This window comes from Giraffa tippelskirchi, chromosome 4 (assembly GCF_054371585.1).
Source record: "Giraffa tippelskirchi isolate mGirTip1 chromosome 4, T2T-mGirTip1v1.2.pri, whole genome shotgun sequence".
NCBI lineage: Eukaryota > Metazoa > Chordata > Mammalia > Artiodactyla > Giraffidae > Giraffa > Giraffa tippelskirchi.
Window position 1 is genome coordinate 99,961,031 of NC_137278.1, and position 21,205 is coordinate 99,982,235.

The window sequence follows — 21,205 nt, forward strand, 5'->3', positions numbered from 1 at the left end:
TGCCCTGCTTCATTCTGTACTCCAAGGCCAAATTTGCCTGTTACTCCAGGTGTTTCTTGACTTCCTACTTTTGCATTCCAGTTCCCTATAATGGAAAGGACATCTTCTTTGGGTGTTTGTTCTAGAAGGTCTTGTAGGTGTTCATAGAACCATTCAACTTCAGCTTCTTCAGCATTACTGGCCAGGGCATAGACTTGGATTGCCATGGTATTGAATGGTTTGCCTTGGAAATGAACAGAGATCATTCTGTCGTTTTGGAGATGGCATCCAAGTACTGCATTTCAGACTCTTTTGTTGACCATGATGGCTACTCCATTTCTTCTACGGGATTTCTGTCCACAGTAGCAGATATAATGGTCATCTGAGTTAAATTCATCCATTGCAGTCCATCTTAGTTCACTGATTCCTAGAATGTCGATGTTCACTCTTGCGATGTCCTGTTTGACCACTTCCAATTTGCCTTGATTCATGGACCTAACATTCCAGGTTCCTATGGTTCCAAATAGGAAAAGGAGTACATCAAGGCTGTATATTGTAACCATGCTTATTTAACTTATATGCAGAGTACATCATGAGAAACACTAGACTGGAAGAAGCACAAGCTGGAATCAAGATTGCCGGGAGAAATATGAATAAACTCAGATATGCAGATGACACCACCCTTATGGCAGAAAGTGAAGAGGAATTAAAAATCCTCTTGATGAAAGTGAAAGAGGAGAATGAAAAAGTTTGCTTAAAGCTCAACATTCAGAAAACTAAAATCATGGCATCCGTCCCATCACTTCATGGGAAACAGATGAGCAAACAGTGGAAACAGTGTCAGACTTTATTTTGGGGGGCTCCAAAGTCACTGAAGATGGTGATTGCAGCCATGAAATTAAAAGACACTTACTCCTTGGAAAGAAACTTATGACCAACCTAGACAGCATATTAAAAAGCAGAGACATTACTTTGCCAACAAAGGTCTGTCTAGTCAAGGCTATGGTTTTTCCAGTAGTCATGTATGGATGTGAGAGTTGGACTATAAAGAAAGCTGAGTGCCAAAGAATTGATGCTTTTGAACTGTGGTGTTAAGACTCTTGAGAGTCCCTTGGACAGCAAGGAGATCCAACCAGCCCATCCTAAAGGAGGTCAGTCCTGGGTGTTCATTGGAAGAACTGATGTTGAAGCTGAAACTCCAATACTTTGGCCACCTTATGCGAAGAGCTGACTCATTGGAAAAGACCCTGATGCTGGGAAGGATTGGGAGCAGGAGGAGAAGGGGACGACAGAGGATGAGATGGCTCGATGGCGTCACCGACTCGATGGACATGAGTTTGAGTAAACTCTGGGAGTTGTTGATGGACAGAGAAGCCTGGCAAGCTGCGATTCATGGGGTCGCAAAGAGTCGAACACAACTGAGAGACTGAACTGAATGATGCCCTGAAGGTGTCTACTCATCCCAGTTTTCCCAGGCTGTGTGCGCAGGGATGGGATCCAAAACCCATGGCTGACATAGGGTCAGGAGTTGGATTGAGAATTGTCTGTAAAACTGGGACCCAGCAGGGTGACATTGTTAATAAAAAGTAGAACCAAGATAGGGACTTCCCTGGTTGTCCAGTGGTTAAAACTCTGCACTGCCAATGCAGGAGGCAGGGATTCGATTCCTGGTCAGGAAACTAAGTCCCCACATGCTGTGAGACTTGGCCAAAAGATTGTTTAAAAATTAAATTAAAAGAAAATGATGGGAATGACAAGGAAATTTCCTGTCTTGATCTCGGATATGAGGAAGGGGCCAGAAAACCCAAATGGGACCCAGGGATAGAGTTCTCATAAGTATAATCCTGACTTAGGTGAAGGTCTTCCTAGATTGAGAACACACCCCAGGCCCTGGAAATCAATCCAACGTCTCTGGAGAAAACACATTAAACCTCAATTTTCAGAGCTAATGTTTGAAGGAACATGGACTCATAATCTAAACTCACTAACACATGAGGAAATAAGCCACAGTGAACTAGCTGGCAGAAGTAATAAACAATAGTGTCAGACCTATAAACACTGCAGATATTACTAGGTGCCAAAAATGAAATGTATAAATAAACAAAATAAGGTATTAAAACAATGACCAAGGAATAAGAGGCTATCAGAAACAACCAAGAACACTAAAAATAAATAGAACTCTTAAAAATGAAAAATATAATTGGAAATTGAAACTCAAAAGATCAGTTAAGTAGAGTAGATACAACTAAAGAGAAAATTAGTAAATGAGAAGTTCTACATGAAGATAGTGTGCCTAATACATCACATGGAGACAAAGATGTGGAAAAATCATAAGCGGTGTTAGGAAACATATAGGAACAAATGAGAAATTTACACTATTGCTTAATTGGTATGCCAGAAATAGTAAATACAGAGAAGTGAGGGGAGGCAGTAATAACAGAAATCTTGGTTAAAAGTGTTCTGGAATTGATGAAAGACAAATTCTTAGTCAAAAGCCCAACCTGAAGAGAATGAGTAAAAGCAAATCTACAAATCCTTTTTTTTAAAAGAAATATTTATTTTTATTTATTTATTTGGCTGCGCCAGGTCTTAGTTGCAGCAAGACAGGGTTGTTTCCTGAAAACTGTTTTTTTTTTTAAATTAATTATTCATTTATTTGGCTGCAATGGGTCTTAGTTGCAGCATGTGAACTCTTTCTAGTTCTCTGATCCAGGATCAAACCTGGGCCCCCTGCACTGGGAGCACAGAATCTTAACGAGTGGACCACCAGATAAGTCCCTCTGAAAACTGGCTTTGGGCTAATGTTTCTCATACTTGCTGTTGAAATCTGCCTGCCGCTTTCCCCAGGGTGTATTCATGTGGGCTGTATTAATCTCACTGTATTGCCCCCAACTTTTTTCAGTGTTTCCTGACCCAGGGCCCTGAGAATATTGTTGTTTTTAGAGAGATCTGCAAGATGCAGTTCGGGAAATGCTGGCCCGGTGTGAACTGGTCCCACTGTTGATGATTTTGCAAGCAGATGGCTGCCTCCATGTATTAAAGATGATGATCTGGGATGTGTGAACTTTGATCTGAAAGTGAAATTGTTGAACATGTTAGCATGTGCTGAATTTTCAGTTCTTGTTGTGAGGAGTGGATATTTGGCTTCTTTTAAAAAGATACATCAAAATGCTTTTGTCCAGGACCAGGCGGCTGATTCAAAGGACAGGGCACCGACTCTCGGTTTCTCTGCATCCTTTGATCATGTTTCCCACCTTTCAATGAGAACAGAGAGCAAAAATCCCAGCCCTGGGCCTCAGGCTCACACCCACCGGGACACACAGTTGCTGTGTTAGCCAATTACCAGAGGTTGTTTCTGTTATTCCAACTTGAGGGGTTAATTTACTGTGACTTTAAAAGTCTGCGTTTCCTTTCTGCTTTGGGCTAAAAGTCCAACATACTTTGGATAACATCCAAGTTTTGCTCTTTCTTTGTCATAATGACAAGCTTTACTTGCTTGCTGGCTGACAGCAAAGGACATCTATTTACCTCTCCTTGTAGGTATACAGAATTCCCAATATTCAATTGAAGAGAAAAATAATTGTTTGATAATTTGAATAAATAAATATTTAAAATGATTCCCGAAAGGCTTTCCCTGCTGATAAATATTTTGTGAACTTATAATGAATAGGCTATATTGTTTTTTCCTTTCAGACCAGAACTTTTAGAATCAATAAGGTCTCTAATATTTGATTCCCCTCAAAGATGATAACTTCAAGGTTGACCCAAATCCAGTCTCCATCACCCTGATCAGTGACTGGTCCATGTGACTACAGAAGTGCCCCAGCAGAGGGCTTGAAGGATGGAACAAGGTGAGGATCAAGTTCCAACATGGCCTCAGGCAAACGACTTTGCTTTGCTGGGATTTGATTTCTTCTTCTAGAAATGTGGGGCTTCCAGGGGCTTCGCACATGACATTAGTGGTACAGAATCTGCCTGCCAACGCAGAAGTTCTAGTGAGTTTCAAGAGTTGTTTATATACTCTGACTACAATTCCCTTATCAGATATATGCTCTGAAAATATTTCTTCCCATTCAGTGGGTTGTCTTTTCACTTTCCAACTAATGCCCTTTGAAACACAAAAGTTTTTATTTTTGATGAAGTTCAGGTTATCTTTTTTCTTTGTTGCTTTTGCTTTTGGTATCATATATAAGAAATTATTACCTAAACTGAGATTATGAAGATTTAGGCTTTTTTCTAAGAGTATTATAGTTTTAGGTCCTAGACTTAGGTTTATAATTCATTTTGAGTTAATTTTTGTGTAAGAAAGAACTAGAGTTTCATTCTTTTCCAAGTGGAGATCCAGTTGTCCCAACTGTTTGTTGATAAAGCTATTCTTTCTCCATTGATTTGTCTTGGCATCTTGTTGAAAAATCAACGGACCACAAATATGAGAATTTATTTCTGGGCTCTCAGTTTTGTTCCATTGATCTACATGTCTATCCTATACCAGTACTACACTTAATAGCTATGTGGTAAGTTTTTTTGAATTGAGAAGTGTGAGTTCGATAACATTATTACTCTTTTTCAAGCTTGTTTTGGCTACTCTAGGTCCCTTCTATTTCTATGAATTTTCAGAGAAATGTGTCAATTTCTGAAAAAAAGGTTGCTTGAATTTTTATGGGAATTTAATTGAATCTGTAGATCAATTTGGGGAATATTGCCATCTCAATAATAATAAATCTTCCAATTCATAAACATAGGATGGCTTCATATTACTTAGATCTTCATTTTCTTTCAACAGTATTTTATAGTTTTCAGTGTTCAAATCTTAAACATTTTGATAACTTGGTTCCTAAGTATTTTATTGACTTTGCTGCTATTATAAATGGAATTGTTTTCTTAATTTTGTTTTCTGATTGTTTATCATTAGCGTGAAAGTGAAAGTCACCCAGTCGTGTCTGACTCTTTGCAACCTGATGAACTATACAGTCTGTGGAATTCTCCAGGCCAGAATAATGAAGTGGGTAGCTATTCCCTTCTCCAGGGGATCTTTCCAACCCAGGAATCAAACCCAGGTCTCCTGCAATGCGGGAGGATTCGTTCCCTGCTGAGCCACCAGGAAAGCCCATTGTTAGTGTATGTAATTGATTTTTGTATATTGATCTTGTATGCAGCAACAATTTTTATGTATTCATCTTGTATCCTTGTATCTTGCTAAACTTGTTTATTAGTTCTGACAGATTTTTTTGTTGATTCATTAAGATTTTCTATATACAGAATCATGGCATCTTCAAACAGATGTAGCTCTACTTCTTCCTTTCCAATCTAGATACCTAAAGGACAATAAATATTTGTCTTTATCTTTAGTAACATTTTTGTTTTTAAGCCTATTTTATGGGAAATAGACTCTTGGAGGGCACAAACAGAACCTTGGGTGCAGCAGGACCCAGGAGAAAGGAGCAGTGACCCCATAGGAGACTGACCCAGACTTGCCCGTGAGTGTCCAGGAGCCTCTGGTGGAGGCGTGGGTCGGTGGTAGCCTGCTGCAGGGTTGGGGGCACTGAGTGTAGCAGTACATGCATGGGATCCTTTGAAGGAGATCACCATTATCTTCATTACTTTCACCATAGTTTGGCCCCATGTAAGTAGCAGGGAGGGAACACAGCCCCACCCATCAACAGAAAATCGAATTAAAGATTTACTGAGCATGGCCCCGCCCATCAGAACAAGACCCAGTTTCCCCCTCAGTCAGTCTCTCCCATCAGGAAGCTTCCTTCTCCATCAGAGGGCGGACAGAATGAAAACCACAATCACAGAAAACTAACCAATCTGATCACAGGGACCACAGCCTTGTCTAACTCAATGAAACCATGAACCATGCTGCACAGGGCCACCCAAGACGGATGGGTCATGGTGGAGAGTTCTGACAAAATGTGGTCCACTGGAGAAGGGAATGCAAACCACTTCAGTATTCTGCCTTGAGAACCCCATGAACAGTAGGAAAAGGCAAAAAGATAGGACACTGAAAGATGAGCTCCCCATGTTGGTAGGTGCCCAATATGCTACTGAAGATCAGTGGAGAAATAACTCCAGAAAGAATGAAGAAACAGAGCGAAAGTAAAAACAACACCCAGTTGTGGATGTGACGGGATGGAAGCAAGGTCCGATGCTGAAAAGAGCAATATTGCATAGGAACCTGGAATGTTAGGTCCATGAATCAAGGCAAATTGGAAGTGGTCAAACAGGACATCGCAAGAGTGAACGTCAACATTCTAGGAATCAGTGAACAAAGATGGACTGGAATGTGTGAATTTAACTCAGATGACCATTATATCTGCTATTCTGGGCAAGAATCCCTTAGAAGAAATGGAGTAGCCATCATAGTCAACAAAAGAGTCTGAAATGCAGTACTTGGATGCCATCTCCAAAACGACAGAATGATCTCTGTTCATTTCCAAGGCAAACCACTCAATATCAAGGTAATCCAAGTCTATGCCCTGGCCAGTAATGCTGAAGAAGCTGAAGTTGAATGGTTCTATGAAGACCTACAATACCTTTTAGAACAAACACCCAAAGAAGATGTCCTTTCCATTATAGGGGACTAGATAGCAAAAGTAGGAAGTCAAGAAACACCTGGAGTAACAGGCAAATTTGGCCTTGGAGTACAGAATGAAGCAGGGCAAAGGCTAAAGGAGTTCTGCCAACTGAACACACTGGTCATGGCAAACACCCTCTTCCAACAACACAAGAGAAGACTCTACACATGGACATCACCAGATAGTCAGCACCATAATCAGACTGATTATATTCTTTGCAGCCAAAGATGGAGAAGCTCTATACAGTCAGCAAAAACAAGACTGGGAGCTGACTGTGGCTCAGATCATGAACTTCTTATTGCCAAATTCAGACTTAAATTGAAGAAAGTAGGGAAAACCACTAGATCATTCAAGTATGACCGAAATCAAATCCCTTATGATTATACAGTGGAAGTGAGAAATGGATTTAAGGGACTAGATCTGATAGACAGAGTGCCTGATGAACTATGAACGGAGGTTCGTGACATTGTACAGGAGATGGATCAAGACCATGCCCATGGAAAAGAAATGCAAAAAAGCAAAATGGCTGTCTGAGGAGGCCTTACAAATAGCTGGGAAAAGAAGAGAGGCGAAAAGCAAAGGAGAAAAGGAAAGATATAAGCATGTGAATTCAGAGTTCCAAAGAATACCAAAGAGAGATAAGAAAGCCTTCCTCAGTGATCAATGCAAAGAAATAGAGGAAAATAACAGAATGGTAAAGACTAGAGATCTCTTACAGAAAATTAGAGACACCAAGGGAACATTTCATGCAAACATGGGCTTGATAAAGGACAGAAATGGTATGGACCTAACAGAAGAAGAAGATATTAAGAAGAGGTGGCAAGAATACACAGAAGAACTATATAAAAAAGATCTTCACGACCCAGGTAATCACGATGATGTGATCACTCACCTAGAGCCAGACATCCTGGAATGTGAAGTCAAGTGGACCTTAGGAAGCATCACTATGAACAAAGCCAGTGTAAGTGATGAAATTCCAGTTGAACTATTTCAAATCCTAAAAGATGATGCTGTGAAAGTGCTGCACTCAATATGCCAGCAAATTTGAAAAGCTCAGCAGTGGCCACAGGACTGGAAAAGGTCAGTTGTTATTCCAATCCCAAAGAAAGGCAATGCCAAAGAATGCTCAAACTACCGCACAATTGCACTCATCTCACATGCTGGTAAAGTAATGCTCAAAATTCTGCAAGCCAGGCTTCAGCAATACGTGAACTGTGAACTTCCAGATGTTCAAGCTGGTTTTAGAAAAGGCAGAGGAACCAGAGATCAAATTGCCAACATCCACTGGATCATCAGAAAAGCAAGAGTGTTCCAGAAAAAGATCTATTTCTGCCTTATTGCTTATGCCAAATCCTTTGAGTGTGTGGATCACAATAAACTGTGGAAAATTCTTAAAGAGATGGGAATACCAGGCCACCTGACCTGCCTCTTGAGAAGTCTGTTTGCAGGTCAGGAAGCAACAGTTAGAACTGGACATGGAACAACAGACTGGTTCCAAATCGGAAAAGGACTATGTCAAGGCTGTATATTGTCACCCTGCTTATTTAACTTACATGCAGAATACATCATGAGAAACGCTGGGCTGGATGAAACACAAGCTGGAATCAAGATTGCTGGGAGAAATATCAATAACCTCAGAAATGCAGATGACACCACCTTTGTGGCAGAAAGCGAAGAAGAACTAAAGAGCCTCTTGATGAAAGTGAAAGAGGAGAGTGAAAAAGTTGGCTTAAAGCTCAACATTCAGAAAACTAAGATCATGGCATCCGGTCCCATCACTTCATGGCAAATAGATGGGGAAACAGTGGAAACAGTGACAGACTTTATTTTGGGCGGCTCCAAAATCACTGCAGATGGTGATTGCCGCCATGAAATAAAAAGACACTTCCTTCTTGGAACAAAAGTTATGACCAACCTAGACAGCGTATTAAAAAGCAGAGACATTACTTTGCCAACAAAGGTCCATCTAGTCAACACTATGGTTTTTGTAGTGGTCATGTATGGATGTGAGAGTTGGAGTATAAAAAAAGCTGAGCACCAAAGAATTGATGCTTTTGAACTGTGGTGTTGGAGAAGACTCTTGGTAGTCCCTTGGACTGCAAGAAGATCCAACCAGTCCATCCTAGAGGAAATCAGTCTTGAATATTCATTGGAAGGACTGATGTTGAAGCTGAAACTCTAATCGTTTAGCCACCTGATGTGAAGAACTGACTCATTTGAAAAGACCCTGATGCTGGTAAAGATTGAAGGTGGGAGGAGAAGGGGACGACAGGGTATGAGATGGTTGGATGGCATCACCAGCTCAATGGACATGAGTTTGAGTAAACTCTGGGAGTTGGTGATGGACAGGTAGGCCTGGCATGCTGCAGTCCATGGGGTCGCAAAGAGTCAGACACAACTGAGCGTCTGAACTGAACTGAGGCTGAACTCTGATATGTTTATCCACTATAGCTCTTACTATTGCTGTTTGCATGATGTATCTTTTTTCCATCATTTTACTTGAATTTATTGTATTTTTGAATTTAAATTTTATCTCTTATAGACAGAATATTGTTTAGTCTTTTTTTTAAACATGGTATTACAATCTGCCTTTTTATTGAATATTTAATCGATTCAGATTAATATTATTAACAGGTTGGATTTACATTTGATATTTTGCCTTTCATTTTTTCTATTTTTCATGTAATTTTTTCTGCTTTAATTGTTCGTTTACTACCTTAATTTACATTAAGTGAATATTTTTCAGTGCAATATTTTAATTTCTTTAGCGATTTTTAAAATTATATTTTTTGTGTTATTTTCTTATGGATATTTTAGTGTTTAGGACATACATTATTTTTTAAATCCTTGTTGCTTGTCTATTTTATTTTATTTAGTTTTGACCATACCACAAGGCATGTGGGATCTTATTTCCATGATGAGGAATTTAACCTGCGTCCTTTGCCCTGGCAGCAGCAAGTCATAACCAGTGGATCACCAAGAAAGTCCCAGGATATACATCTTAAACTTATTGGAATTTTCTGATTTGTATGGGGCTTCCCTGGTGGCTTAGATGGTAAAGAATCTGCCTGCATTGCAGGAGACTAGGATTTAGTCCCTGGGTTAGGAAGATCTCTGGAGAAGGGAAGAGTTTGTTATATTAACCTTCTTATTTACCCCAGTAGCAAGTCCCTCTTTCTCTGGGACTGGCCACGAGTCTTACTTGTGTCAGGCGCTGGGCTGGGCGAGAGGGACCACTTTGGCCTCAAGAGCTGGGCACTGCTCTCTGGGACACTGTCTTGAGCCAGACTCTGGAGTGGCTCTGCTCAGCCTGTTCAGAGATGCTCTTAGGGGCACCCTTTCATGACGCACATGGTGCCTTCGTGTGGGAACCTGAGGAGTCCTTTGTCTTCCAGCTGCTCGGGGCTCTCCTGTCCCAGGCTCTGCTGTAGAATCAGTGGAGTGGCCAGACCCCAGTGCTCCTCTGCTTGTCCTGAGATACATCCTGCCTCTCGTCCCTCATAGCTCCCAGTCTGTTTACCTCCCAGGATGTTTGGGCTTCAAGTTACATTAAAGTGAAAATATTTAAGAGAGAAAAGAAAAGAAAAAAGAAAACCTCATCATTTCCAAGGATGGCTTAATTACAGTGCCTTTTCCTTTCACATCCTTCTGTCCCCTAGGGTGAATTTGCAGCATTAAATAAACGCTTCAAATATATTGGGGACTTCCCTGGTGGCTCAGATGGTAAAGAACCCGTGTGCGATGCAGGAGACCTTGGTTTGATCTCTGGGGTTGGGAAGATCTCCTGGAGAAGGGAATGGCAACCCATTCCAATATTCTTGCCTGGAGAACCCCCATGGACAGAGGATCCTGGTGGGCTACAGTCCGTGGGGTCACAAAGAGTCGGACATGACTGAGTGACTAACAGTCTTATTTACCACTTCTGGTTCTCTTATTTTCCTTCTATCAATATGACTTATCAGCTTGTGTCATTCCCTACTCCATTACAGATTGTTCCCATCTGCCTCTTTTTCTGTGTGATTATTGTCAAATATTTTATTACATTTCTGTATGTTATAGGTCTCACATAAAATTATATTCATAGTATAATTATATTCAACACAGTTCTATATAAATGCTTTAAAATTAATTTTATTTTGGAGACCTGGGTTTGATCTCTGGGTCAGTAACACCTGGAGAAGGGAATACTGATCCAACCCAGTATTCTTGCCTGGAGAATTCCATGTACTGAGGAGCTTGGCAGGCTGCAGTAAGGTAGATTCAGCAGATCTACCCTGTAAGAAATATGCAAGTATATTGTTTTATCTAATTTTCTACATAATTACCTTTGCTGGGTCTCCTTGTTTTTGTGTGTGTGAATTTTAATTACTGTCTGTTATAATTTACTTTCAACATGAAAAACTTCATTTCATATTTCTTATAATGTAGATCTACTGGAAATTAATTCTCAGTTTTTATTTACTTGAGAATGTCTTTATTTCACTTTAATTTCTGAAGGATAGTTTTGCAGAATATAAGATTCTTGTTTGATTTTTTCCCCCAGCATTATGAACTGCCTTTGGGCCACCATTGTTTCTGATGAGAAGTCAGCTGTTAATCTTATTGGTATTTCTTCATTTGTGATGTATCATATTCCTATTGCTTTGTGAATATCCTCTCTTTGCCTTTGGCTTGAATATTTTATTATTTCTCTGAGTGTGCATTTCTTTGTACTGTTGTACTTGAGTTCATTGAGCTTCTTGGAATTAGCTTATGTTTTTCATCAAATTTTGTTAGGTTATTTGCCGTTATTTCTTTAGATTTATTTTTTCTACTTCTTCTGTTCATCCTTTTGGTACTACCTTTGTGCGTGTTTTGATGTAATTAATGGTCTTTCACAATACTATGAGGCTCTGTTCAATTATTTTCATTCTTCCCACTGTGTTTATCAGGTTTCATACTTTCTATTGATTTATATTCAAACTTACCAATTCTTTCTTCCACCACCTCAAATCTATAGTTCAGCTTCTCCTGTGAAAATTTTTATTTCAGTTATTTACTTTTCAACTCTGAAATTTCCATTTGTTTTGTTTTTATTGAAATTCTTTATTTGATTAAATATTGTCTTCATACCTTTCTTTTAACAGTATTTTTTAAATTTAATTTAATTTTTTAAATTTATTTTAGTTGGAGGCTAATTACTTTACAGTATTGTGGTGGTTTTTGCCATACATTGACATGCATCAGCCATGGGTGTACATGTGTCCCCCATCCTGAACCCCCCCTCGCACCTCCCTCCTCATCCCATCCCTCAGGGTCATCCCATTGCACCAGCCCTGAGCACCCTGTCTCATGCATCAAACCTGGACTGGCAATCTATTTCACATATGATAATATACATGTTTCAATGCTATTCTCTCAAATCATCCCACCGTCACCTTCTCCCACAGAGTCCAAAAGTCAGTTCTTTACATCTGTGTCTCTTTTGCTGTCTCACATATAGGATCATCGTCATCATCTTTCTAAATTCCATATATATGAGTTAATACACTGTATTGGTGTTTTTCTTTCTGACTTACTTCACTCTGTATAATAGGCTCCAGTTTCATCCACCTCATTAGAACTGATTCAAATGCATTCTTTTTAATAGCTGAGTAATATTCCATTGTGTATGTGTACCACAGCTTCCTTATCCATTCGTCTGCTGATGGGCATCTAGGTTGCTTCCATGTCCTGGGTATTGTAAACAGTGCTGCGATGAACATTGGGGTACACATGTCTCTTTCAATTCTGGTTTCCTCGGTGTGTGTGCCCAGCAGTGGGATTGCTAGGTTGTATAGCAGTTCTATTTCCAGTTTTTTAAGGAATCTCCACACTGTTCTCCATAGTGGCTGTACTAGTTTGCATTCCCACCAACAGTGTCAGAGGGTTCCTTTTTCTCCACACCCTCTCCAGCATTTATTGCTTGTAGACTTTTTGATAGCAGCCATTCTGACCGGCGGGAGATGGTACCTCATTGTGGTTTTCGTTTGCATTTCTCCGATAATGAGTGATGTTGAACATCTTTTCATGTGTTTATTAGGCATCTGTATGTCTTCTTTGGAGAAACGTCTGTTTAGTTGTTTGGCCTATTTTTTTATTGGGTCGATTATTTTTCTAGAATTGAGCTGCATGAGCTCCTTGTATATTTTTGAGATTTATTCTTTGTCGGTTGCTTCATTTGCTATTATTTTCTCCTATTCTGAAGGCTGTCTTTTCACCTTGCTTATAGCTTCCTTCGTTGTGCAAAAGCTTTTAAGTTTAATTAGGTCCCATTTGTTTATTTTTGCTTTTATTTCCATTACTCTGGGAGGTGGGTCATAGAAGATCCTGCTATGATTTACATCAGAGAGTGTTTTGCCTATGTTTACCTCTAGGAGTTTTATAGTTTCTGGTCTTATGTTTAGATCTTTAATCCATTTTGAGTTTATTTTTGTGTATGGTGTTAGAAAGTATTCTAGTTTGATTCTTTTACAAGTGGTTGACCAGTTTTCACAGCACCACTTGTTAAAGAGATTGTCTTTTCTCCATTGTATATTCTTACCTCCTTTGTCAAAGATAAGGTGTCCATAGGTGCATGGATTTATCTCTCGGCTTTCTATTTTGTTCCATTGATCTATGTTTCTGTCTTTGTACCAGTACCATAGTGCCTTGATGACTGTTGCTTTGTGGTATAGCCTGAAGTCAGGCAGGTTGATTCCTCCAGTTTCATTCTTTCTCAAGATTGCTTTGGCTATTTGAGGGTTTTTGTATTTCTATACAAATTGTGAAATGATTTGTTCTAGTTCTGTGAAAAATACCGTTGGTAGCTTGATAGGGATTGCATTGAATCTATAGATTGCTTTGGGTAGTATACTCATTTTCACTGTATTTATTCTTCTGATCCATGAACACGGTATATTTCTCTATCTATTTGTGTCCTCTTTGATTACTTTCATCAGTCTTTTATAGTTTTCTATATATAGGTCTTTTGTTTCTTTAGGTAGATTTATTCCTAAGTATTTTATTCTTTTCATTGCAATGGTGAATGGTATTGTTTCCTTAATTTCTCTTTCTGTTTCCTCATTGTTCAGTTCAGCTGCTCAGTTGTGTCCAACTCTTTGTGACCCCATGAATCGCAGCATGCCAGGCATCCCTGTCCATCACCAACTCCCAGAGTTTACCTAACCTCATGTCCATCGAGTCAGTGATACCATCCAGCCATCTCATCCTCTGTCGTCCCCTTCTCTTCCTGCCCCCAATCCTTCCCAGCATCAGGGTCTTTTCCAATGAGTCAACTCTTTGCATGAGGTGGTCAAACAATTGGAGTTTCAGCTTCAACATCAGTCCTTCAAATGAACACCCAGGACGGATCTCTTTTAGGATGGATTGGTTGGATCTCCTTGCTGTCCAAGGGACTCTCAAGAGTCTTCTCCAACACCACAGTTCAAAAGCATCAATTTTTCGGCACTCAGCTTTCTTCACAGTACAACTCTCACATCCATACATGACTACTGGAAAAACCATAGCCTTGACTAGATGGACCTTTGTTGGCATAGTAATGTCTCTGCTTTTTAATATGCTATCAAGGTTGGTCATAACTTTCCTTCCAAGGAGTAAGCGTCTTTTAATTTCATGGCTGCAGTCACCATCTGCAGTGATTTTGGAGCCCCCCCCAAATAAAATCTGTCACTGTTTCCACTGTTTTCCCATCTATTTGCCATGAAATGATGAGACCGGATGCCATGATCTTAGTTTTCTGAATGTTGAGCTTTAAGCTAACTTTTCCATTCTCCTCTCTCATTTTCATCAAGATGTTTTTAGTTATTCTTCGCTTTCTGCCATAAGGGTGGTGTCATCTGCAACTCTGAGGTTATTGATATTTCTCCTGGCAATCTTGATTCCAGCTTGTGCTTCTTCCAGCCCAGCGTTTCTCATCATGTACTCTGCATATAAGTTAAATAAGCAGGGTGACACACAGCCTTGACGTACTCCTTTTCCAATTTGAAACTAGTCTCTTGTTCCATGTCCAGTTCTAACTGTTGCTTCTTTACCTACATACAGGTTTTGTAGAGGCAGGTCAGGTGGTCTAGTATTCCCATCTCTCAGAATTTTCCACAGTTTATTGTTATCCACACAGTCAAAGGCTTTGGCATAGTCAATAAAGCAGAAATAGATGTTTTTCTGGAACTCTCTTGCTTTTTCGATGATCCAGAAGATGTTGGCAATTTGATCTCTGGTTCTACCGTGTTTCCTAAAACCGGCTTGAACATCTGGAAGTTCACGGTTCACGTATTGCTGAAGCCTGGCTTGGAGAATTTTGAGCATTACTTTACTAGCGTGTGAGATGAGTGCAATTGTGCGGTAGTTTGAGCATTCTTTGGCATTGCCTTTCTTTGGGATTGGGATGAAAACTGACCTTTTCCAGTCCTGTGGCCACTGCTGAGTTTTCCAAATTTGCTGGCATATTGAGTGCAGCACTTTCACAGCATCATCTTTTAGGATTTGAAATAGTTCAACAGGAATTCCATCACCTCCACTAGCTTTGGTCATAGTGCTGCTTCCTAATGCCCACTTGACTTCACATTCCAGGATGTCTGGCTCTAGGTGAGTGATCACATCGTCGTGATTATCTGGATCGTGAAGATCTTTTTTTATATAGTTCTTCTGTGTGTACTTGCCACCTCTTAATATCTTCTGTTTCTGTTAGGTCCATACCATTTCTGTCCTTTATCGAGCCCATCTTTGCATGAAGTGTTCCCTTGGTATCTCTAATTTTCTTTAAGAGATCTCTAGTCTTTCCTATTCTATTGTTTTCCTCTATTTCTTTGCATTGATTGCTGAGGAAGGCTTTCTTATCTCTCTTTGGTATTCTTTGGAACTCTGAATTCAGATGCTTATATCTTTCCTTTTTTCCTTTGCTTTTCACGTCTCTTCTTTTCCCAGCTATTTGTAAGGCCTCCTCAGACAGCCATTTTGCTTTTTTGCATTTCTTTTTCATGGGGATGGCTTTGATCCCTGTCTCCTGTGCGATGTCATGAAACTCCATCCATAGTTCATCAGACACTCTGTCGATCAGATCTAGTCTCTTACATCTTCTTCTCATTTCCACTGTATAATCGTAAGGGATTTGATTTAGGTCATAGCTGAATGTTCTTGTGGTTTTCCCTACTTTCTTCAATTTAAGTCTGAATTTGGCAATAAGAAGTTCATGATCTGAGCCACAGTCAGGTCCCAGTCTTGTTTTTGCTGACTGTATAGAGCTTCTCCATCTTTGGCTGCAAAGAATATAATCAGTCTGATTATGATGCTGACCATCTGGTGATGTCCATGTGTAGAGTCTTCTCTTGTGTTTTTGGAAGAGGGTGTTTGCCATGACTAGTGCGTTCTCTTGGCAAAACTGTATTAGCCTTTGCCCTGCTTCGTTCTGTAGTCCAAGGCCAAATTTGCCCGTTTCTCCAGGTGTTTATTGACTTCCTACTTTTGCTATCCAGTCCCCTCTAACGAAAAGTTATATCTAGTCCCCTATTACATCTTTTTTGGGTGTTAGTTCTAGAAGGTCTTGTAGGTCTTCATAGAACCGTTCGACATCAGCTTCTACAGCGTTACTGGTCGGGGCATAGACTTGGATTACCGTGATATTGAATGGTTTGCCTTGGAAATGAACAGAGATCATTCTGTCATTTTTGAGGTTGCATCCAAGTACTGCATTTCGGAATCTTTTGTTGACCATGATGGCTACTCCATTTCTTCTAACTGATTCCTGCCCACAGTAGTAGATATGATGGTCATCTGAGTTAAATTCACCCATTGCAGTCCATTTTAGTTCACTGATTCCTAGAATGTTGACGTTCACCCTTGCCATCTCCTGTTTGACCACTTCCAATTCGCCTTGATTCATGGACCTGACATTCCAGGTTCCTATGCAATATTACTCTTCACTGCATCGGACCTTGCTTCTATCACCAGTCACATCCACAACTGGGTATTGTTTTTACTTTGGCTCCATCCCTTCTGTGGCTCAGATTATGAACTCCTCATTGCCAAATTCAGACTTAAATTGAAGAAAGTATGGAAAACCACTAGACCATTCAGGTATGACCTAAATCAAATCCCTTATGATTATACAGTGGAAGTGTCAAATAGATTTAAGGGACTAGATCTGATAGACAGAGTGCCTGATGAGCTATGGACAGAGGTTCGTGACATTGTACAGGAGACAGGGATCAAGACCATGCCCATGGAAAAGAAATGCAAAAAAGCAAAATGGCTGTCTGAGGAGGCCTTACAAATAGCTGCAAAAAGATGACAAGCAAAAAGCAAAGGAGAAAAGGAATGATATTCCCATCTGAGTACAGAGTTCCAAAGTATAGCAAGGAGAGGTAAGAAAGGCTTCCTCAGTGATCAGTGCAAAGAAATAGAGGAAAACAACAGATTGGGAAAGACTAGAGATCTCTTCAAGAAAATTAGAGACACCAAGGGAATATTTCATGCAAAGATGGGCTCAATAAAGGACAGAAATGGTATGGACCTAACAGAAGCAGAAGATATTAAGAAGAGGTGGCAAGAATACACAGAAGAACTGTACAAAAAGGATCTACACGACCCAGATAATCACGATGGTGTGATCACTCACCTAGAGCCAGACATCCTGGAATGTGAAGTCAAGTGGGCATTAGGAAGCATCACTACGAACAAAGCTAGTGGAAGTGATGGAATTCCAGTTGAGCTATTTCAAATCCTAAAAGATGATGCTGTCGGAGTGCTGCACTTGATATGCAAGCAAATCTGGAAAACTCAGCAGTGGCCACATGACTGGAAAAGGTCAGTTTTCATCCCAATCCCAAAGAAAGGCAATGCCAAGGAATGCTCAAACTACCACACAGTTGCAGTCATCTCACATGCTAGTAAAGTAATGCTCAAAATTCTCCAAGCCAGGCTTCAGCAATATGTGACCTGTGAACTTCCAGATGTTCAAGCTGGTTTTAGAAAAGGCAGAGGAACCAGAGATCAAATTGCCAACATTCTCTGGATCATCGAAAAAGCAAGAGAGTTCCAGAAAAACATCTATTTCTGCTTTATTGACTATGCCAAATCCTTTGAGTGTATGGATCACAATAAACTGTGAAAAATTCTTAAAGAGATGGGACTACCAGACCATCTGACCTGTCTCTTGAAAAACCTGTATGCAGGTCGGGAAGTAACAGTTAGAACTAGACATGGAACAACAGACTGGTTCCAAATAGGAAAAGGAGTACTTCAAGGCTGTATATTGTCACCCTGCTTTTTTAACTTATATGCAGTGTACATCATGAGAAATGCTGGCCTGGAAGAAACACAAGCTGGAATCAAGATTCCCGGGAGAAATATCAATAACCTCGGATATGCAGATGACACCACCCTTATGGCAGAACGCGAAGAAGAACTAAAGAGCCTCTTGATGAAAGTGAGAGAGGAGAGTGAAAAAGTTAGCTTAAAGCTCAACGTTCAGAAAACCTAAGATCATGGCCTCTTGTCCCATCACTTCATGGGAAATAGATGGGGAAACAGTGGAAACAGTGTCAGACTTTATTTTTGGGGGCTCCAAAATCACTGCTGATGGTGATTGCAGCCATGAATTTAAAAGACACTTACTCCTTGGAAGGAAGGTTATGACCAACCTTGATAACATATTAAAAAGCAGAGACATTACTTTGCCAGGAAAGGTTCGTCTAGTCAAGGCTATGTGTTTCCAGTGGTCATGTATGGATGTGAGAGTTGGACGGTGAAGAAAGCTGAGCACCAAAGAATTGATGCTTTTGAACTGTGGTGTTGGAGAAGACTCTTGAGAGTCCCTTGGAGTGCAAGGAGATCCAACCAGTCCATCCTAAAGGAGATCAGTCCTGGGTGTTCATTGGAAGGACGGATGTTGAAGCTGAAACTCCAATACTTTGGCCACCTGATGCGAAGAGCTGACTCATTGGAAAAGACCCTAATGCTGGGAATGATTGGGGGCAGGAGGAGAAGGGAACGACAGGGGATGAGATGATTGGATGGCATCACCGACTCGATGGACATGAGTTTGGGTAAACTCCGCAAGATGGTGTTGGACAGGAAGGCCTGGCATACTGCGATTCATGAGGTCGCAAAGAGTCGGACACGACTAAGTGACTGAACTGAACTGAACTGAACATCCCTTCATTCGTTCTGGAGTTATTTCTCCACTGATCTCCAGGACCACATTGGGCACCTACCGACCTGGGGAGTTCCTCTTTCAGTATTCCATCATTTTGCCTTTTCATATTGTTCATGGGGTTCTCAAGGCAAGAATACTGAAGTGGTTTGCCATTCCCTTCTCCAGTGGACCACATTCTGTCAGTCCTCTCCACCATGACCCATCTGTCTTAGGTGGCCCATACGGCATGGCTCAGTTTCATTGAGTTAGACAAGGCTGTGGTCCATGTGATCATGTTGATTAGTTGTCTGTGATTGTGGTTCCAGTGTGTCTGGCCTCTGATGCCCTTTTGCAACACCTGCCATCTTACTTGGGTTTCTCTTACCTTGGATATCGGTAATTTCTTCACAGCTGCTCCAGCAAATCGTAGCCGCTGCTCCTTACCTTGGACGAGATTTTCTATTACTTCTTGTTTCGGTTTTGGAAAGTTATACTTTTCTAAGAATTTGTCCATTTATTCCAAGTTGTCCATTTTATTGGCATATAGTTGCTGATAGTAGTCTCTTATGATCCTTTGTATTTCTATGTTGTCTGTTGTGATTTCTCCATTTCATTTGTAATTTTGTTGATTTGATTCTTCTCCCTTTTTTCTTGATGAGTCTGGCTAATGATTTGTCTATTTTATTTATCTTCCCAAAGAACCAGCTTTTAGCTTTGTTGATTTTGGCTATGGTCTCCTTTGATTCTTTTGCATTTATTTCTGTCCTAATTTTTATGATTTCTTTCCTTCTACTAACCCTGGGGTGCTTCATTTCTTCTTTTTCTAGTTGCTTTAAGTGTAGAGTTAGGTTATTTATTTGATTTCTCTTCTGTTTCTTGAGGTAGGCTTGTATTGGTATGAACCTTCCTCTTAGCACTGCTTTTACTGAATCCCATAGGTTTTGGGTTGTTGTGTTTTCATTTTCATTTATTTCTATGCATATTTTGATTTATTTTTTGATTTCTTCTGTGATTTGTTGGTTATTCAGAAGTGTGTTTTTTAACCTCCATATGTTTGTATTTTCAATAGTTTTTTCCTGTAGTTAGCATCTAATCTTACCACATTGTGATCAGAAAAGATGCTTGAGATGAGTTCAAGTGTTTTGAATTTACCAAGGCTAGATTTATGGCCCAGGATGTGATCTATCCTGGAGAATGTTCCATGTGCCCTTGAGAAAAAGGTGAAATTCATTGTTTTAGGGTGAAATGTCCTATAGATATCAATTAGGTCTAACCAGTCCATTGTATCATTTAAAGTTTGTGTTTCCTTGCTAATTTTCTGTTTAGTTGATCTATCCATAGGTGTGAGTTGGGTATTAAAGTCTCTCACTATTATTGTGTAACTGTTAATTTCCCTTTTCATACTTGTTAGCATTTGCCTTACATATTATGGTGCTCCTATGTTGGGTGCGTGTATATTTATAATTGTTTTATCTTCCTCTTGGATTGACCCTTTGATCATTATGTAGTGTCCTTCTTTGTCTCTTTTCATGGCCTTCATTGCAAAGTCTATTTTATCTGATATGAGTATTACTACTCCTGCTTTCTTTTGGTCTCCATTTGCTTAAAATATCTTTTTCCAGCCTTTCACTTTCAGTCTGTATGTGTTGCTAGGTTTGAAGTGGGTCTCTTGTAGACAGCGTGTATAGGGGTCTTCTTTTTGTATCCATTCAGCCAGTCTTTGTCTTTTGGTTGGGGCACTCAACCCATTTACATTTAAGGTAATTATTGATAAATATGATCCAGTTGCCATTTACTTTGTTGTTTTGGGTTCGAGTTTATAAACCTTTTCTGTGTTTCCTGTCTAGAGAAGATCCTTTAGCATTTGTTGAAGAGCTGGTTTGGTGGTGCTGAATTCTCTGAGATTTTGCTTGTCTATAAAGCTTTTGATTTCTCCTTCATATTTGAATGAGATCCTTGCTGGTACAGTAATCTGGGTTGTAGGTTTTTCTCTTTCATCACTCTAATTATGTCCTGCCATTCCCTTCTGGCTTGAAGAGTTTCTATTGAAAGGTCAGCTGTTATCCTTATGGGGATCCCCTTGTGAGTTATTTATTGTTTTTCCCTTGCTGCTTTTAATATTTGTTCTTTGTGTTTGATCTTTGTTAATTTGATTAATATGTGTCTTGGGGTGTTTTTCCTTGGGTTTATCCTGTTTGAGACTCACTGGGTTTCTTGGACTTGGGTGGCTATTTCCTTCCCCATTTTAGGGAAGTTTTCAACTGTTATCTCCCGAAGTATTTTTTCATGGTCTTTCTTTTTGTCCTCTTCTTCTGGGACTCCTGTGATTCGAATGTTGGGGCATTTAACATTGCCCCAGAGGTCTCTGAGGTTGTCCTCATTTCTTTTAATTGTTTTTTCTTTTTACCTCTCTGCTTCGTTTATTTCTAGCATTCTATCTTCCACCTCACTTATCCTATCTTCTGCCTCAGTTATTGTACTGTTGGTTCCCTCCAGA

General features: G+C 40.0%; 1 protein-coding gene across 7 annotated transcripts in view; it reads left to right on the plus strand.

The window, feature by feature from the left end:
- The window catches only part of ACOXL (acyl-CoA oxidase like), a 359,193-nt gene that overhangs the window by 149,333 nt on the left and 188,655 nt on the right, over positions 1 to 21,205 (plus strand). The gene's annotated exons all lie outside the window — the stretch shown is intronic.